General features: G+C 37.3%; 1 pseudogene; it reads right to left on the bottom strand.

Moving 5' to 3' along the window:
- The window catches only part of LOC119804381, a 32,925-nt pseudogene extending 16,087 nt beyond the window's left edge, over nt 1-16,838 (bottom strand).
- Between the last annotated feature and the right edge of the window lie 2,879 nt (nt 16,839-19,717).

A 19,717-nucleotide genomic window follows, 5' to 3' on the forward strand; every position in this document is an offset into this window, starting at 1 on the left:
AAACTGACTCTGTGGTTTCCCCCCATCATGATCATAATCCCCCCTTGCTCATATGATCCCTCCTCCCTCTCTTCAACTGAACTCCAGGAGTTCAGCCCAGTACTTGGCTGTGGATCTCTGCATTTGCTTCCATCAGTTACTGGATGTAGAATCTATGATGACGATTCAGATAGTCACTAATCTTATTATGGGGCCAGGGCAGTTCAGACACCCTCTCCACTATTTCTAGTAGTCTTAGCTGGGGTCATCGTTATGAATTACTGGGAATTTTTCTTTCTTTCTTTCTTTTTGCTTGTTTTTTTTATTTCTTTAATTTGGTTTTTATTTGGGGGAGGTTACAAGGACAGAGGGCAGATTCAAGGAGACTGGAAGATAAGTGGGATCAGAGTGTAATGATGTAAAATCCACAAAAAATCAATAAAAGGGAAAAAAGAAATATCTGAAATCAGTAACTTTATACCTCAAGGAATTAGAGAAAAAAGGAGCAAAAGAACCTAATGTCACCAAGAAGAATGGAATAATGAAAATTAGCATACATGTCAATAGGGAATAAAAGTACCTGAGAGCATAAAGCAGATAAAAAAAATAATTTTGTTCCAGGACAGCCATGGTAAAATAGAGAAACTCTGTCTCAAAAAACAAACAAAAAAATTAATTTTGTGAAATGAATAACAAATAGGCAATGATGGAGGAGTGTCTATGTGTTACTTTCATTGGTTAATTAATAAAGAAACTGCTTGGCCCAATAGAACAGAAAATTAGGTAGGCGAAGTAAACAGAACAGAATGCTGGGAAAGAGTGGGGGAGACGCTTCAGGCAGTCGCCATAGTGAGTCTCCATGCTTCTCCTCTCTGAGATGGACACAGGTTATGACCTCTCCTGGTAAGTCACCCCTCGTGGTGCTATATAAATTACTAAATATGGGTTATTTAAGATGTGAGTAAGAGGCTGAAACTATGGGCCAGTCAGTGTTTTAAAAGAATACAGTTTCCGTGTAATTATTTTGGGTAAAGCTAGCTGGCGGCCGGGTGGCGGGACACAGCCCGCCATTCCTTCAACAGATTGGCGCTCCAACGTGGTGACTAAATCCACTTAAAAACCTGAGAGGGCTTTAAATAAAGGAGAGAGAGAGTTTAACACAGCTTTTTGCTGTTTGCCTGGACGTGCCGTAGAGAGATTTCCTGTTTCGGCAATAGCGGCAGAGAAAAAGCTGAGTCATTTTAAAAACGCAGCTTCCTGCCCTGTGCCGCCAGCGCGAACTCTGGCTTTAAAGCATTTCAGTGACTTTTATGGGACTGGATATTTGTGTTCCCGCTTGGCATCAGAAGGAGAGTGCTCTGAGACCATGCCAATGGCTCAGAGCTCGCTCCCCGCCTGCACCTGGGCAGATGGCAGAATCAGGCTTAGGCAGGCGGAAAAACATGGCAGATTCCTGCCATTATACAGAGAGATGTTTTCAGACTGTGTGGTGCTCTGCATGCCAGATTTTATTGTAACTTGGATGAAAAGAGTTTCTGTGCCATACGCTCAGTCTCAGAGTTAAAGTGCTGAGTGCGGCTCCTACCTGGTGGCCCCAGAGCTAGTAGAAAATGGTACATCCTCCATTTTGAAATTGGAGAGAGGTGGAGCCAACATCCAGAATAGCCCAACAGCTCGCCACTCTGCAGCTCAGAGGTGCAACGGATTTAGAGTCACAAGTGGCTCTGCCATGTTGGACTGGGCGGGGCAAGCACACAGTAGCTGTTTTTGACCTAGGAATGTCACAGCTTAGAGTCTTAAGCGCTTAGCGGCGTAAAGGCGCAAATCAAATATGTTTCTCGACAGTAAAAGAATTACAGATTCACAATAGGACAGATTCAGACAGAAAAGACTTTTAAATGGGTCACAATGTTGGATGACTGTACGTAGACTTGAGAGAGAGAAAAAATAAATATATAGAGAATGAAGTTAATGCCTTAAAAAGGGGTAAAGTCTTTAAAGAGACAGAATAAAGTAAAGTGATAGAATAAAAATAAGCCATGTAAAAATGGAAAATTCACAGAGTCTGGATTATGTATTTTATTGTGCTTTCTTTGAAATTTTTGACTGTAAAGGAGCTAAGTACAGAGAGACATTTCATTATATGGGCTGCCAAGCTAAACCAGAATGGATATTATAACGGTATGACTTCAGAATTTGGATCTAAGAACATGATGCTTTGGAAAAGAGGGTCTTCTTTTGTTTTCACAGAGGATGACACCCTGTGGATTGCTTCTATTCCAATATGGTATGATAGACCACGCCCTCCTGAAAGGTTGCTGTGAACACCCTCAAAAATTACTTTGCTCAACTGCCGACTGAGATGAACCTAGCAGACAGGTTATACTATGAAAGACCTAAATAACAGCGCCCCCATCAGCAGAAAGCAGTTTGGAGAGAAAAAACTGCGCCCATTTTCCCAAATATTGTTTATAAATGTTCTTTTACATTTAAAGGGGGATATGATATAGAGATGAGTAATTTGCATTGGTATGGATTTTAAGGTCAATTTTATTATATGTATATGTATTTCTGATCTTGATTAAGCTATTGTGATTGTAGTTCATTTTAAAGAATGTAATGTATAATTAGGAAATATAGGTTGTTAATGGATAATCATCGATAATAGTCAACCTTGTAGTCATGTTAGTCATTTTTTTAGATGTGCATAGATATATTTCAGATAGGCATTCTTCATATCTTTCAAAGACTGCAGAATATGGCATTTTAAATGTTTTAATAACTTAGGGTTTTTCATGACAATGAGACACGTCTGCTCCTGGCAGCACCAATCTACTTCAAGAGGAAGATGGGCATCAAAGAGGCTCCTTATGGAGTTTGATAACCATTTGGGCAAGAAACTGCTCTTGCCTGGACTGTTGCATAAACTGGACACAAAGAACCCACAGAAAGAGGACTGCTGAACTTGCCTAAAGGTGAGATGGTCTTTTGGGGTTCCTGATTCGTGAAAAAGTCTGCAAGACGTTCTGCAGGACACAGTAGAAAGTGATTGAACTGTCTTTGGAATTTTCTGTTTCATGGAAATGTCTGCTGGACACTATGAGCCTGAAGGCCGAAGATGGATGCCCACCGGTACAGAGGAACTTTGGGTGACTGTCCAGGCAGCGAGTTCTCTCTGTTATTTCTAGAGTTTGAAAGTTGCATATTTCTTGTTTACTTAGGTAGTATTATATCCTTTGGGAGTCTTTGATGGAGTTGAAGAATAAATAGATAGCTATAGCTTTCCTTAGTTATGATAAAATATAAAATAGATCTAAATATTGTAACTGTAATTCTTGCTTGATAACTGTTTTGTTACATGTAATTTTACTATGTTAAAGTTAAATCCTTTCTTTTTTGTTTAAACAGAAAAAGGGGAAATGATGGAGGAGTGTCTATGTGTTACTTTCATTGGTTAATTAATAAAGAAACTGCTTGGCCCAATAGAACAGAAAATTAGGTAGGTGGAGTAAACAGAACAGAATTCTGGGAAAGAGTGAGGCAGACGCTTCAGGAAGTCGCCATAGTGAGTCGCCATGCTTCTCCTCTCTGAGATGGATGCAGGTTAAGATCTCTTCTGGTAAGCCACACCTCGTGGTGCTACACGGATTACTAAATATGGGTTAAAGGAAGATGTGAGAATTAACCAATAAGAGGCTACAGATAATGGGCCAGGCAGTGTTTAAAAGAATACAGTTTCTGTGTAATTATTTCAGGTGTAAAGCTAGCTGGCGGCCAGGTGGCGGGACACAGCCCGCCATTCCTTCTACAAAGCAAATGTTGCCAAGTTAACAAGGAAAGCAGAGAAAAAGTGAATCAGTAAAATAAGAAATTAAAGTGAAAACACATCTTACAGATAGAAAAGTGAAAACTAAGGCTGACAGGATGGCTCAGCTGATAAAGGCACTTGCCACCAAGCCTGAGGACCAAGTTCAATCTGAGACCCACATGGTAGAAGGGAAATTATTCCTGCAAGTTGTCCTCTGACCTGCATACATGCTCTGTGGCAAGAAGTATATGCATGTGTGCACATGTGCACACACACTCTCTACAACAGAAATAAATAATAAATTATATTTAATAAAAAGGAACATATGAAAGAATACTATTAACAATAATAAAATAATAAATTATGTAGCATAAATAAAATACACTCATTCTTATACACATACCAATTACGAAAAATAGCTCAAATTAAATATGGGTCATCAGAAAAAATTCAATGGGTAAAGTGCTTGTCACACAAGCCCTATGACCCAAATTCCATCCCTGGAACCCACGCAGAGATAGAGAGGAAGAACCCCACAAAGTGTCTTACACATGTACTTAATGGCACAGCCTCCCATACACATCATATGCCCAATAACAATAAATAAATTTCTAAAGGAGGGGCAAGAAAAAAGATTATAAATAGAAAGAAACGAATGTAGAAATATAGTAACTGAATAAACCATTAAAAATTTTCCTGTTAAAGAAATCCTGGAGCTGATGCCCTCAACTGGGGAAAACTATTACATATTGAGGGAAGAATTAGTGTCAGTCATTCACAATGCCTCCCACAACATTCAAGATGTAAAGACATGTCCTATCTAATTTAGACTACTATGATCCTAATGTGAGTAGCAAAGACATCACAGTAAAAGAAAACGACACTCAATGCCCCAAAGTATTGAAAACAAATACACATACGTGTGCATATTCACAGCATCACTATTCATAACAACCTAAAAGGGAGCAACAGCTCAATATCCATCGAGAGACAAATGGATAAATAAGATGGGTATCTTTACAAAAAAAATGTTGCTCAGTCAAAAAGAAGGCCATTGGTTATCCACCCTTCAACCCCCACAACAGCAGAGACTTTAATACTGTGTGTTAAAATTTGAGTACTTGTAGAAGACTGGAAATAAGAGAGGCCACTGAAAGAGAGTTGGCTTAAGAGGACTGGAGTGTGGGGATAGAAGACTGTAGATAATATGAAAATAGAGAGAGGAAATACTGGGGATTGAAAGGTTCAATCAGGAAGGGCTGGGGATAGGAGAAAACAAGAGGCAGCAAGAGAGTTAATCAAAGCAAAAAGGAATGAAAAAGTCATATGGAAATTTACCATACAGTTGCCAAATTAAAAATATAATTTATTTAAGCCTGGCGGTGGTGGTTCACGCCTTTAATCACAGCACTCGGAAGGCAGAGGCAGGCTGATCTCTGAGTTTGAGGCCAACCTGTCTACAGAGTGAGTTCCAGGACAGCCAGTGTGACACAGGGAAACCCTGACTTGAAAAAACATAAATAAAAAATGAATAAAATTATTTGAAATGAGAAAGTGAAAAATAGGTACCCTCCATTTGCTAGAAGAAGCTGTTCCCAGATGCTATAGGTTATTAAACAAAAATTCAAATGCTAGGGGTGTGAAACAACTCCAGAAGTTGTCAGGGACGCCCCAGAGGCCCATAAAACAACACAGGCTGTTGCCATTGCTCTTGATTGCCCACCAAAACTAAATGATAACACGACTATTCACTAGCCAAAAGAATCGATTTAATTATTTAAATTAAACATTAAATTATTTTAAATATTTAAAGAAATATCAAATTGGTTAAGTTCAAATATTAAGCTATTTAAATTTAAGTATAACTACTAAAAGTAGTTAAGTAAACACAAGAAAGTACTAGATAATATTAAACAGACAAAAATCATTTATATGTGTATATAATTATCAGGAAACAACTAGAGATGATTTTAAAAGAAAGACCAGATTTGTTACTACATGCCTGTAATCTCAGCAGTTGGGAGACTGAGGCAAAGGATTTCTGTGCATTCAGGGCAACTTTTCTTTAGAGCGGTGTCCAGGCCAGACCAGATTATATGGAGACACCATCTAAAGAAGGTATTTTTAAGAAGACAAGACTATTTACAATATCATAAAATCCAAGCTACCCAGAAGGAACTCTAATGAGAGTTGTTTACCACTTCTCATATGAAGCATTACTGAGAAAAACCAGAGACCAAAATAGTAAGAAATACATCATGTCATTGTTTTGAAAAGTCAATATTATTATGATTTTAATTTGAAAAGTTTTTGTGTCCCAATAAAACTCTCGGCCAATGCAATTATCTGAATCAGACAAAAATCAAACCAAATTTCTAAAAGCCCAGGTTTAATGGATACCAATGCTCCCAGGTGGCCTTTCAGCCCCCAGAGAGAGGAGACAGGGAAGGAAAACCAGAAAACCACGTTTGTTCTCTGGGGGGCAGTTTAAATACCCTGTAGGAGTGGTCTTGAGCATCTCTGGGGAGGTGGTCATCGTTTGGTGGGCTTTCTCAGAGGTGGAGTCTGGGCTGAGGCAACTCTCAGAGAAGGGACTTGGGATGGAACTTCCAACCAAACAATCCAGACTCTTTGGGTATATAGATGCCAGGGGTTAGGGTAACACTTTCACCCAAACATTCCAGATTCTTTGGGTATATCGATGCCAGGGGCTGGGGGTAAAGCTTCCACCCAAACACTAATATTCAATACAACCCAAACCCAAGTCACAACATAATTTATCGGGAAATCAGAAAAAAATTGAAAGTTTATACCAAGTTGCAAAAGACACAGAACAGGCAAAAATCATTGAAAAATCAAAGAAAAAGTTTTATCTTCACTCTTAGTTTTTAAGAGATGTTCTGAATCTCTAACAATTAAGACAGTAACTCAAAAACAGAAAGAAAAAAAAACTCAGGGGAACCAAGTGACATCTGAAAAACAAAGACCTGAATTATAACAAAGACTACACTGCTGTTTCCCGGATGAAGGGATGGTTTTTGCAATAAGAGGTTAACTGATCCATGTCCAATCACACGGTGTAATAAAGAACACAAACTGCTCGAGTATAAGAGAAATATTAAAGACCTCCAACTTAGTCAAACTTTCTACACTGGGACACACAAAAAAAGAGAAAAGTGACCAATTGCATCTCATCAAAATTAAAACCTTCTGTGCATCAAAACACACCAGTAAGAGAAGAAAATGGAAAGCAATGAATCTAAAGAAGACGTTCATAGTACATACATACTCAGTTTTGACCACTACTCTGTATGTTTACTGGATGTCAGTGATCTCAGTGTTAATATATAAAAATTACATATTGTAATTCCTGGAACACTAAATCCACTAAAAATAAGTATATAAATAAGAAAGGGGAGTATTATAATAGCTTTTTAAAAATATGACTAGAATATAGGAAGAAATATATAAATCAAGTTTTAGAAACACAGACTACCAATATTTTTGATGATTTTGTTTGTTTGCTTGCTTTTTAGTTTTTCGAAATAGTATCTTACTATTTAGCCCTGGCTGTTCTGGAACTCACTCTGTTGACCAGGCTGACCTCAAATTCACAGAGATTAATTTGCCTGTCTCTGTCTCCTGAGTGCTGGGATTAAAGCATGAACCACCACTGCCCAGAGAGAATGATGATTTTTTTTTAAGACAGGGTTTCTCTGTATAGCTTTGGTGCCTGTCCTGGAACTAGCTCTGTAGATCAAAGTGACCTCTAACTCACAGAGATCTGCCTGCCTCTGCATCCCAAGTGGTAGGATTAAATGCGTGCACCACCACCACCTGGCTTAGATTGCCAATTTTTAATTGAAAAAATTATACAAATACCCCTTTCTCTATAAAGAGCAAATAAATGAACAATGAGGATCTTAGCTAATTACCTACCGAGCCCACATCCTCCAAAATAGTTCAAAATAAAATACCAACCACAGAAAAGTGTTATTTGCCAGAATCTCACAGAGCTAATCACATTTGGACACTATAATCTAGCAATTACAACTCAATACACAAAGCAGATGAGATCTCTTCACAACACAAACATGTTTATCCACAGCATTTTTATTTAAAACATCTCCAAACTGAAAACAATGCAAAAGTCAGCTTCTAGGAGAGGGAGCAGATACACTGTCATACATTTATAAAAATAAATAACACAAATTAGTGTGAAACAACAGACTATAAGACAACAAGGATGAATTTCACAATAATTTCCAATAAGGGGATAACAAGATGTGCTCCAAGACCTACTGTGTATCAAAGTGAGAGTAGTTAATAATAAATCATACTATACTTCGAAATTGTAAATGACAGATTGTTATTAAATGTTTTCTTGGCAGAAATGATAACTATGCCAAAGTTAGTTGGATTTGTCTGATACAGTTATTCTGTGATGTATACAAATAATTAGCATTTTAACCACTAAGTTATCTCTCCAGGTCCTATTAGTCAATTAAAAATTTAAAATTACATTTAAAAAGCTAAGCACTGAAGAATGTGTACTATGTAATGTTATTTATATGAAGAGCAATAACTGTCAAGACCTATCTATAACCACAGAAGTCATTATAGGTACCTTTGGGAAGTATGGACTTGGAAAGGACTGGAAAAAGCTCTGGAGCAACACAATTATACCATTTTGATACAAGCCTTACATGAACATATATATAAAATCCAGAAATAAATCACTTCAACATTATGAAAATTATTGTAATTATGATGGCTAGTCTTGATTGCTAACTCAAGGACATCTGGAATTAATTAAAACCCCCAAATGGAGGGGCACATTTGTGAGGGATTTTTGTCAATTTGAAGTGGAAAAATTCAATTCTAATCCAGATCTTTGAGGTAGGAAGGCCCACCTCCAATCTGGGCCACATCTTTTATTGAAAGCCTTATGTAAGGGTGGAGAAGAAGGGAGCTTTTGCTCTTTGCTTGCTTGTGCTCACCTCACTAGTAAGTCCATTCCTTCACTAGTATAGAAGTTACTTCTTTGGGATTCCAGTTTATACTGAAGACCAGACAAGATATCGAGTGTGGTGGATTGAACAATTACTGGATTCTTTCTATATTTTAAAATAACTTCCTTGTTGCTTGCTATATTAAATATACATCCTTACATAGACACTTTGCCACAAAAAACAGCGAAAATAAGGCAATTTCTCTAGATGTGCTTGGCATACAAATATCATCTTGTAGAATAGGAAGTCTGGATCCCTGTATAACAAAAAGCTGAAAAACAAAACGCATTGTATTCTAAATATACCCAAATGTGTGTATAAAGCCAGCACATACACAATATGGCTTACTTAGTTTTCTTTTTTAAAAAAATATTTTATTTATTTATTTATTTATTTATTATATATACAATATTCTGTCTGTGTGTATGCCTGCAGGCTAGAAGAGGGCACCAGACCTCATTACAGATGGTTTTGAGCCACCATGTGGGAATTGAACTCAGGACCTTTGGAAGAGCAAATGCTCTTAACAGCTGAGCCACCTCTCCAGCACTTACTTAGTTTTCTATATGAGCATAATTCCTTAATCATCCTTTTGTGAAGTAAGGATGAATATTAAAAAATATGAGGCCAGGTGATGGTGGTTCACACCTTTAATCTTAGCACTCAGGGAGGCAGAAGAAGGCAGACCCTCTGTGAGTTCAAGGTCAGCCTAGTCAACAAAGTGAGTGCCAGAACAGCCAGAGATACACAGAGAAACACTGTCTCAAAAACAAAAAAATATGAAATCCAAACTACATTTGTTTTCATAAATCAGTGAAATCAAGAGAAACAACTTCATTGACTAAGTTTCAAAAGTAAAAAGTAACCTTAATTTTTAGTAACCATCTAAACAGGGTCTTGAAGAAAAAAGGTAGATTTTTCTCTCTTGGCATGAATTAGGAGAGCAAAAAAGTATCATTGAGAATGCCCACAATATATAAAGCTATCATGGGAACCATGCTCTTTCTAACATAGCAAGCCAAATAAGAAACCACCAGAAATATTGAATATATCTCAGGCAATAGAAGCACAAAGTTAACTCTATACATTTGTTAGAATTTTCAAGTTCTTGCTTCTAAGACAATTTTAGTACACCTAATAAGTATAGCAGGTCATTTAGAAAAACAGAAACAAGATATATATTCGGTCTTTGTAATTCAAAATTTTTTTTTACATGAGCAATATTCAAATATAAAATTTGTACTTTTTTTCTAAATACAATTTATGCAATCAAGGTTTTATTAAGCAAGGCAAGCTTTAGGAATATGATGTGTACAAACTGACAGTAGTGTATATTCCAATCTCATTCTTCCTGTGTTATGATATGACATAACTTTTCTTAAGGAATGTTTATGTTAAAGCTTAAGGTGTAAGCACTTTAGAAGGTAACTTAGTGAAATGATCGCTCACTTAAAAATAAGTATCATCTCATAACAGGCTTCTGAATGTTCAAAGTTACATGTAAAATACATTTACATCTTACATTTCTAGAAAAGGCACGTTTTATACAAAAAAGCAGCAAAATCTTAAACCAACCAATTTACTGAAAAAGTCATTACTTTATTACAAACAATGATTCTAAAGATGTTGGCAACAAGGTATAGTACAGGACATACTTCATGCATTATATTTAATTATATTCCATGCCTCCTTGGCTGTGGAAAGCTGGTGTATTTGATGAACAATGTAACCTGGTCTGCTTCTACACAAACCAAGCATTTCCTCCCCCAAAGTATCATACTCAGAAATCCAAAGATCACAGATACATTTAGGGATCCTATACTAGTCACAGAGCCAAAGTGACACATTGCTACTTTTGACTGACAAGGCTCAAATTACTGAACAATATTGTGTCTGGTAGCTATTTTAATACCTGTAAGAGATTTAACCCAGGCAGAGATACAATAGTAACAATCAAGTCAATGGTGGGAAGTTAGCAACTATCCCAATAGAGAGAGGTTGGTGTACCCCACATAGAGCACTAGGGCATTAATGCAGTACATGAACACACAGTCTGCAAATGTGGTGCAGAAGTGTGTAGGAGGAGAATCGTCATCTATGGGGACATGCTTTTCCCATTTCCCATTGCACACACTGACATGTGATGGTGGATTAGATGACGCCTGATTCAACCTGAATAGATAACCAAAAGTAGTTGTAATCGTCTTATTGTTGCCAACACTATAAGAACAACTCACTTGGATTTTTGTTTTGTCCTTAAACCCATCACAGGTGGCAAAAGCAAAGATGGAAGCAAACCCCTCCACAACCTTGATGAAGCCAAGAAGCTCCTGAGCGGGTTGAGGTGGACATCCTCTGAGGAAAGGAGAGAAAAGACAATTACTCAATTATTGAACCTTCTGTATATAGGCAACTATTATTGGATTAGCTGGACCACAGCCTATAAGTCATTCTAATAAATTCCCTTTACATATCTAGAGATAGATAGATGGATAGATAGATAGATAGATAGATAGATAGATAGATAGATAGACAGACAGACAGATAGACAGAGATAGATAGATAGATAGATAGATAGATAGATAGATAGACAGACAGACAGACAGATAGAGATGGATAGATAGATAGATAGATAGATAGATAGATAGATAGATAGATAGATAGATAGAGTTCTGTAAGTTCTGTTATCCTGTAGAACCCTGACTAATACAGTAACTAAATTCATATTTGAGGGTTGGGTTGAAATAGGGTCTCACTATGTAGCCCAGACTGGATTAGAACTCACTATGTATCACAGGGTAATCTCAATCTAATGGTGATCTTCCTAACTCAGCCTCCCATGTACTCAGATGATGTAGGTGTGTTTTTTATCCATCTGATGATTTCATTGGTTAATTAATAAAGAAACTGCTTGTCCTGATAGGTCAGAACATAGGTGGGTAGAGTAGACAGAACAGGATGCTGGGAGTGAGGCAGATGCCTCGGGCAGATGCAATGAAGCTCTGACCCAAGATGGACATAGGCTAGAATCTTCCTGGTAAGCCACCCCTCGTGGTGCTACACACATTACTAAATATGGGTTAATCAAAATGTGAGAGTTAGCCAGTAAGAGGCTGAAGCTAATGGGCCAAGCAATGTTTAAAAGAATACAGTTTCCGTGTAATTATTTCGGGGCATAAGCTAGCCAGGCAGCCGGGAGCAGGGAAGTAGAAAACGCGGCCCGCTGCTCCTCACTACAGAATGGCGCCCACGTGGATAACTGGATCCACAGAAAGCCTGAGAAAGCTTGGGAAAGACTAGATTAAAGCATGTTTTCTTGGTAGCAGCAATTTCTCGGGTCTGACTCTGCTTGCAAGAGGCAAGCAAGTGCTCTCGTCTAAGAGAGGCTCCCTGACTCAGCCTTAGCTGCAAAACTCTGCAGCTCTTTTAAGAGGTCCTGCCACAAAACACTTAAATGGTGTTGATGAAAAGCTGAACGTGTGTTTTTCGGTTTTCAGCCATAGCAGGAAAAAAGCTGTGCCGTTTTAAAATGCCAGCTTTCTGGGCCGTCCTGCCAGGGCAAACTCTGACTCTTTCAAGCAGGCGGTCCTGACTATGGAGCTTTTGATTGTTGTTTAACACTGTTGCAGCTTGCTTGCTGGCAGGGACCTTGAACTGCCACAGAGTTGTGGTGATAAACATGGCTACAGCCTACAGCCGGTACCTCCACCATGAGGCTGGAAAGCGAAGGAATAGGCTGGATCCAGCTGCCAAAGTCACAGCTTTAGTCCTACCAATATTGTTTTGTAAATTAAAGATTCATGTGGCCACAAAAAGAGAGATTCAAAGTCGAAGAAAATGTCTAAATGGTTTACTATGTGTTAAAAATATATGCAGGCTAAAGGTTAAAGTTCTTAAAAGTAAAAAAGAAAAAAAGGAAGTAGTTGGGTGTGGTAGTACACACCTTTAATCCCAACACTTGGGAGGTAGAGGTAGATTGACCTCTGTGACTTGAAGGTGTGGTACCACACACCTTTAATCCCAATGCCTGGGAGGCAGAGACAGACAGATCACTGTGATTTCAAGGTGTGGTAGCATACAGCTTTAATCCCAGCACTTGGGAATCAGAGGCAAGTAGATCTCTGTGAGTTCAAGGACAGCCTGGTCTACAGAGTTATTCCAGGTCAAAGATATACAGAGAACCTGTCTCAAAAAAATAAAAGTAAAAATAAACGAAATAGAGGTTAAAATAAAGCCGCACAAAGATGGAAAATACACAGAGAATCTTGATACTGTATGCTATTATGCTCTCTTTGAATTGTTTGAATGCTGAGGAAGGAGCAAAAGATGCTAAAAGATATTTGTTTATAAATGCTGCTCAACTAATCCAACATAGATATTTTGAAAATACCTTGACTTCAGAATTTGGATCTAAGGATATGATACTTTGGAATAGAGGTTCTTCTTTTATTTTCACAGAGGATGAGACCCTGTGGATTGCTTTTATCCCAATATGGTATGATAGACCACGCCCTCCTGAAAGGTTGCTGTGAATACCCTCAAAAAATTACTTTGCTCAACTGCTGACTGAGAAGAACCTAGCACACAGGTTACACCATGAAAGATCTGATTAACAGTGCCCCCATTCAGCAGGAAGCAGTTTAGAGAGAAATATCTGTGCCCATATTCCCAAATATTGTTTATAAATGTTCTTTTACATTTAAATGGGGAATATGATATAGATATGAATAATTTGCTTTGATATGGATTTTGCTTTAGTGATTTAAATTTAAGGTCAATTTTGTTATATGTATTTCTGATCTTGATTAAGGTATTGTGATTGTATAGTTCATTTTAAAAATGTAATGTATAATTAGGAAATATAGGTTGTTAATGAATAATCATTGGTAATAGTCAAGCTTGTAGTCATGTTAGTTAGATTTTCTAGATATATAGAGATATATTTCAGTTAGATAGGCATTCCTAATATCTTTCAAGGACTATAGAATATGGCATTTAAATGTTTTAATAACTTAGGGCTTTTTATGATAATGAGACACATCTGCTCCTGGCAGCACCAGCTACTTCAAGAGGAAGATGGGCATCCAAGAGGCTACTTATGGAGTTTGATAGCAATTTGGGCAAGAAACTGCTCTTGCCTGGACTGTTGCATAAACTGGACACAGAGAACCCTCAGAGAGAGGACTTCTGAACTTCCCTAAAGGTGAGATGATCTTTTGAGCTTCCTGACTTATGAAAGAGTCTGTGGGAGATTCTACAGGACACAGCAGATAGTGACTAAACAGTCTTTGGAATTTTCTGCTTTATGGAAATGTCTGCTGGATACTATGAGCCTGAAGGCCGAAGATGGATGCCCCAACGGTACAGAGGAACTTTGGGTGACTGCCTAGGCAGCGAGATGTCTCTGTCATTTCTAGAGTTTTTGAAAGTTGCTTATTTCTTGTTTACTTAGGTAATATTATATCCTTTGGGAGTCTTTGATGGAGTTGAAGAATGGATAGAGAGTTATGGTTTTCCTTAGATACGATAAAAGATAAAATAGATCTAAATATTGTAACTGTAATTCTTGCTTGATAACTGTTTTGTTATATGTAATTTTACTATGTTAAAGTGAAAGCCTTCCTTTTTTGTTTAAACAGAAAAAGGGGAAACGATATAGGTGTGTCTTCTATTTATCTGATGATTTCATTGGTTAATTAATAAAGAAACTGCTTGGCCTGATAGGTCAGAACATAGGTGGGTAGAGTAGACAGAACAGGATGCTGGGAGTGAGGCAGATGCCTCAGGCAGATACAATGAAGCTCTGACCCAAGATAGATGTAGGCTAGAATCTTCCTGGTAAGCCACCCCTCGAGGTGCTACACACATTACTAAATATGGGTTAATCAAAATGTGAGAGTTAGCCAGTAAGAGGCTGAAACTAATGGGCCAAGCAGTGTTTAAAAGAATACAGTTTCCGTGTAATTATTTTGGGTAAAGCTAGCTGGTGGCCGGGAGCCGGGTGGCGAGAAGCGGCCCGCAGCTCCAGCTACACTTGGACTACAGGTATGTGCCACCACAACACCCAGCTGCCTCTATGTGTTTTTGTTTTTTTGTTTGTTTTTAGGAATATTTCCTGGCACACAGCCATAATACAACTATATGCATTTTTCCATTTTTTTAATTAAAATATAATTACATCCTTCCCCCTTTCCCTTTCCTTCCTCCATTTCCTCCCATTTATCTCCCCATCCTTTCAATTCAAGGCCTCTGGCCTCTTTTTCTTTACATGTTGTCACATATATGCAATTTTGAAAAGGCAACATATCAGTACTAGAACTCAGAAACACTGGAAATAAAATGATGGAATAAAGTTATTCAAGACAAATACTAAAAAATACTGATTAGGAGCATAACTCGGTGGGAGAGTGCTTATCTAGCTTAGGTGAAATGCTAGGTTCAATTCCTATTACCATAAAATACTTTGTTACTAAACATTAATAAATTTATGTTAATATCAGGAAATATAATTAAATGTATCGGAAGAACTGAACCATGACATTAGGTCCATAACTACATATTCTTTCTGTTTGGGAAGGCAGCAAAGAAGGATCACATATTGTCTTCATAATTTTTTGTTTTGACTTGAGTTTGTGGAAGGGTGAAATTTGGAACTTGATAGGAAAGAATACAAAAGAAATGGATTCTTAGAATGAAGAATAATTTGCTGGTAGAGCAAAGCAAGATAAGGATTTTTTTAGATTTTAGTTTGACATCTTGCTAATTAAATGCACATCTCTGCCAGAATCTTCCATGCCAACATCTTGACCATCACAATCATATTTTCCTAAGACGTTTGCAGTCTGGATGAAGTAGCGTCTCTGCAAGACTCCCTGAAACCAGAGAGCTCAACCAATACAACAGAATTAGTACATGTTTTATTCTGAAAATAATTAATTGAAAGCAAAGTTTCCAGCAGGGAGATGAAAGACTTGTTCTCCTTGAAGAGAAGAGTTGTGAATGCCCCATAGAGGGATGCAGTCGAAATGTAATGAGGTGAAAATGGATTCGGCTCTCACCTCTGTGTCACAGGAAGAAAAAAAAATCCAATACAGGAAATTAATTCACACCTTCACTTCTTTCCGAATGGATTTAGAATGTGGCTGTAAGGAGGTTTACAAAAGGAAGAAATTCTATTTGGTCACTCAGCTTCAGTCATATACTCTATACAATTTTTACTGAGTGTCAAGGGTTCAGGTGTTAAATATGTGAAAATTGTACAGTTATTCACAGGAATGTCAAATTTACTAGAAAAATAAGTACATAAATAATAAAAGGAAGATTACTTTAGAATATTTTAAAATATAAATTTCATTTTGTCTATTTAAGGTAGACATCATCTAATCATCAACTATCATCTCACAGTTACCCAATAGCCTTCTATGACCAAATCATCTGCATTTTCTTTGTCCACCCAATTCCTGAATGCAATACACCACTATTACCTAGGAGTCTGTGTTGTATGGTAGCTCTTTAGACTGCCACTTTGAGTCCTTTGACCTGCATCTCCCATTCCCTTCCCTACCCTGCTCCCAATAATCACTGTTTTATCCTCTGCATGTGACAGCTTTTAAATTCTACATGTAAAAGAAAGCACCCAGTATTTTTCTTTCTATGCCTGGCTTATTTTACTTATCATTCATATTTTTTTTCCAAATGACAGCTCTTTTTATTATTACTTTTAATTACTATATTTGTTATTAGATACTGAGGGTTGAATAAACATGGCTCACATAGGCACATATATTCGAATGCTTAATCACCAGAGAGAGACACTATTTGAAAGAATGGAAAGAACTAGGAGATGTAGCCTTGTTGGAGGAAGTGTGTCACTGGAGGTAGGCTTTGAGATTCAAAAGTCCATTCCAATATTAGTCTCTGCCAGCCCACCTGCCTGCCTTCCCATGCCTCCCTCCCCCACCAGCGATTAAGATATCACTCTCAACTACTTCTGCAGTACCATGTATGACTGCATTGCATGCTGCCATTTTCCCCACCATGATGATAATGGACTAAACCTCAGAAATTGTAAGCAATTAATTAAATACCCAATTAAGTGCTTTCTCTTATAAGGGTTGACACGGTCATGATGTCTCTTTACAGCAACAGAATAGTCACTAAGACGGATAGTATGGAATTTTTTCACAAAGTGTTGCTTTGTTTCCTTCTAAAGACTGAATAATATTCCATTATGCCCACACAGACACACATATTCCAGTTTATCACTTCTTACATTCCTGGATACCTATTATTCCATATCATGGCTACTGTGAATGCTGCTACATATCAACAGGCTATAAAAGTGTCACTTTCTAAAGTTACTTATACTCTCGTCGTTATTGTAGTATTATATAGATATTAGTTCATATTCACTAGTATGGTTATACTCCAAAAGACAATTAAAAGTATTGGGAAATACATAGAAAAATCGAAACTTTTGTGTACGCTGGGATGGAATGTAAAATGTAGGCACCATGGAAATCAAGTTAGTAGTTTCTTAACATATTTAGTATGTTACCATGTGATTCTGCAATTCCACTACTTGGTATTTGAAATGTACCCACATAAAAATTTATACAAATATCCACAGAAGCATTACTTAAAATGGCCAACATGAGGAAGCTACTCAAATAAAAATCAATGGATTACTATGTAGATAAAATCTGTTGTATATGTATAATGGAAAGTTATTCTGCAAACTGAAGTAAATGTCGTCTTGCCATTGTGCTATAAAATAGTCAAACCTCGAAAATATTATAAATGAAAGATACCAGACACAAATGATCACATTTTTATAATTCCAAGTCCATGAAATGTCCAGAACTGGAAGACATCTAGAGAGAGGCAGAATACAAGTCTGCCAGGAGCTGAACTGAAAGAGTGAGCAATAATCAGCTGAAAAGGGGAAACATGTTTGTAATAATGCTTGAGTAAATCTGTCACTACATGAAAACTCTCCGAATTGTATGCTCTAAATGAGTAGTAGATCATGTGGTATATAAAATATACATTATTCGGTATGAATAAGATGCTTTCTAATTAGAGACCCACAAGAAAGTGAATGACTACTCAGAACCCTCCTCCCCAGTTTTCTAGATTATCCCTGCTCAAATACGATGCAAAAGAAAGAATTCAAGTAAGAATTGTGGTAACTACCAAGAGCTTTAATTCTCCTAGGTCCACACCACACCAGAGCTGGTTGTATAATACAGCTACAAGGAATCCTAACCAACCCCATCTATGATCCTATAGTATGTTTTGCCACAATTCCCAACTCTCTCCTGAACTGTACTGATGCTGCTCCCTACCTCTCAAATTATCTAATTTCTCCCAACTTCATTTTATCAGAGGCTGGGCTGTCTAATCTCTGACATTTTTCAAACAAAGAACACATGAGATTCTGAGTGACTCATTTAATGTTTATAACAATGGGCTTTTCAAAATAGAGTTATTTATTTCTAATTTATCTGTTTGGGGGTGGAGAAGGATTCATGCCATGATGCATGTGTGGAGGTCAGATGATGACTTGTAGTGAGTAGTTCATTCTCCCCTTCTGCCATGTGCATCCTGGGCACTAAACTGGGGTTCATCGGTATTGGTGCCAGGCTTCCTTTCCAATAAGTCATTTTGTCTACCCCAGCAATGTTTTGAAATATATACTATTATTATTTCCATTTTACAGGTTGAAAGACTGAGTTTTATAATACCTAGGTAATTACTTCAAAGTCAGAGAATCTGAACTCAGACTGATGACAATAATAGTGTTATTTTGATTCATAAAAAGTCCATTAATACAGTTCCTAGTCATTCTCCACACTTTAAATAATTGCACAGTTATGTAGTGAAAATGAACCTTATTACCCACCTATTGTTTTCTTTCCCGCTGGCTGTTTTCTCGTCCTCCCTACCCCAACACACATCCAATGTGTTTTTCAAATGTTTCAACTCAAAGTTCCAACAATCAGAGCCCAATATTTATTTTTATGGCATCATTTTCCCCAGCCTTGCACTTTCATGTAGTCGTTCTCCCATCATAACATAAAATTATGTGCAATAAAAATCTGTGTAAAGCTCTGATATTTTCATTCCTCCTCTAACTCAAATATCCCTTTCCCAAGCCCAACACTTCTCTACTCTGCTAGCACTATTGTCCCTCCCAATAGCCACTTCTGTTGTCCTAAGAGTAGCATCCTATAAACTATGTTTCTAGAAAAATGAAATGAGAGAAAGCTTCACAAAAGTGATTATACTTGCCCAGATACTTGAAGGACAAGTAGAGATGGAGTAAACAAACCAAAAAGAAAAAGAAAATGAGGAGGAGGAAGTAATAATATATACACAAATGAATAAACAGCACAGTGTGTTAATCAGACAGTTTGGGGTTTAAATTATGGGTCTACCATGAAAACATACCACACACGGTGGTGCCAAAAAAGCCAGAAGATGTCTGAACTCCTGGAACTGGAGGTACAGACAGCTGCAAGCTGACTAACATGGCTGCTAAGAACTGAACCTAGGTCCCTTGCAAGAACAATAAATGTTCTTAACCACTGAGCCATTTCTCCAGCCCAGAGCTGTGTCCTCTTAGCAAATTTTGTTTTTGTTTTTGTTTTTCTCTTTTGAGTTTCATATCAAATTCTTAAAAATATGTGTCATATTAATAACTACTTCTCTGTTTTGTGAAGATTGAATGCAATCATATAAAACATATTTCCTCATTCAAGAAAAGCCAACACCAATATAACAATGAACAGGAGTCATTTTGGGAAAAAACATAGTTTACTAGCCTTTCTTAAATTTGGGAGAGAACTCTGGGAAAAATAAAATAAAACCACATCAAGATAAGCTTTAAATATTAGGATAACTGTGGAGTGGGAAT

The sequence above is a fragment of the Arvicola amphibius genome, chromosome X (assembly GCF_903992535.2).
Source record: "Arvicola amphibius chromosome X, mArvAmp1.2, whole genome shotgun sequence".
NCBI classification, from domain to species: domain Eukaryota; kingdom Metazoa; phylum Chordata; class Mammalia; order Rodentia; family Cricetidae; genus Arvicola; species Arvicola amphibius.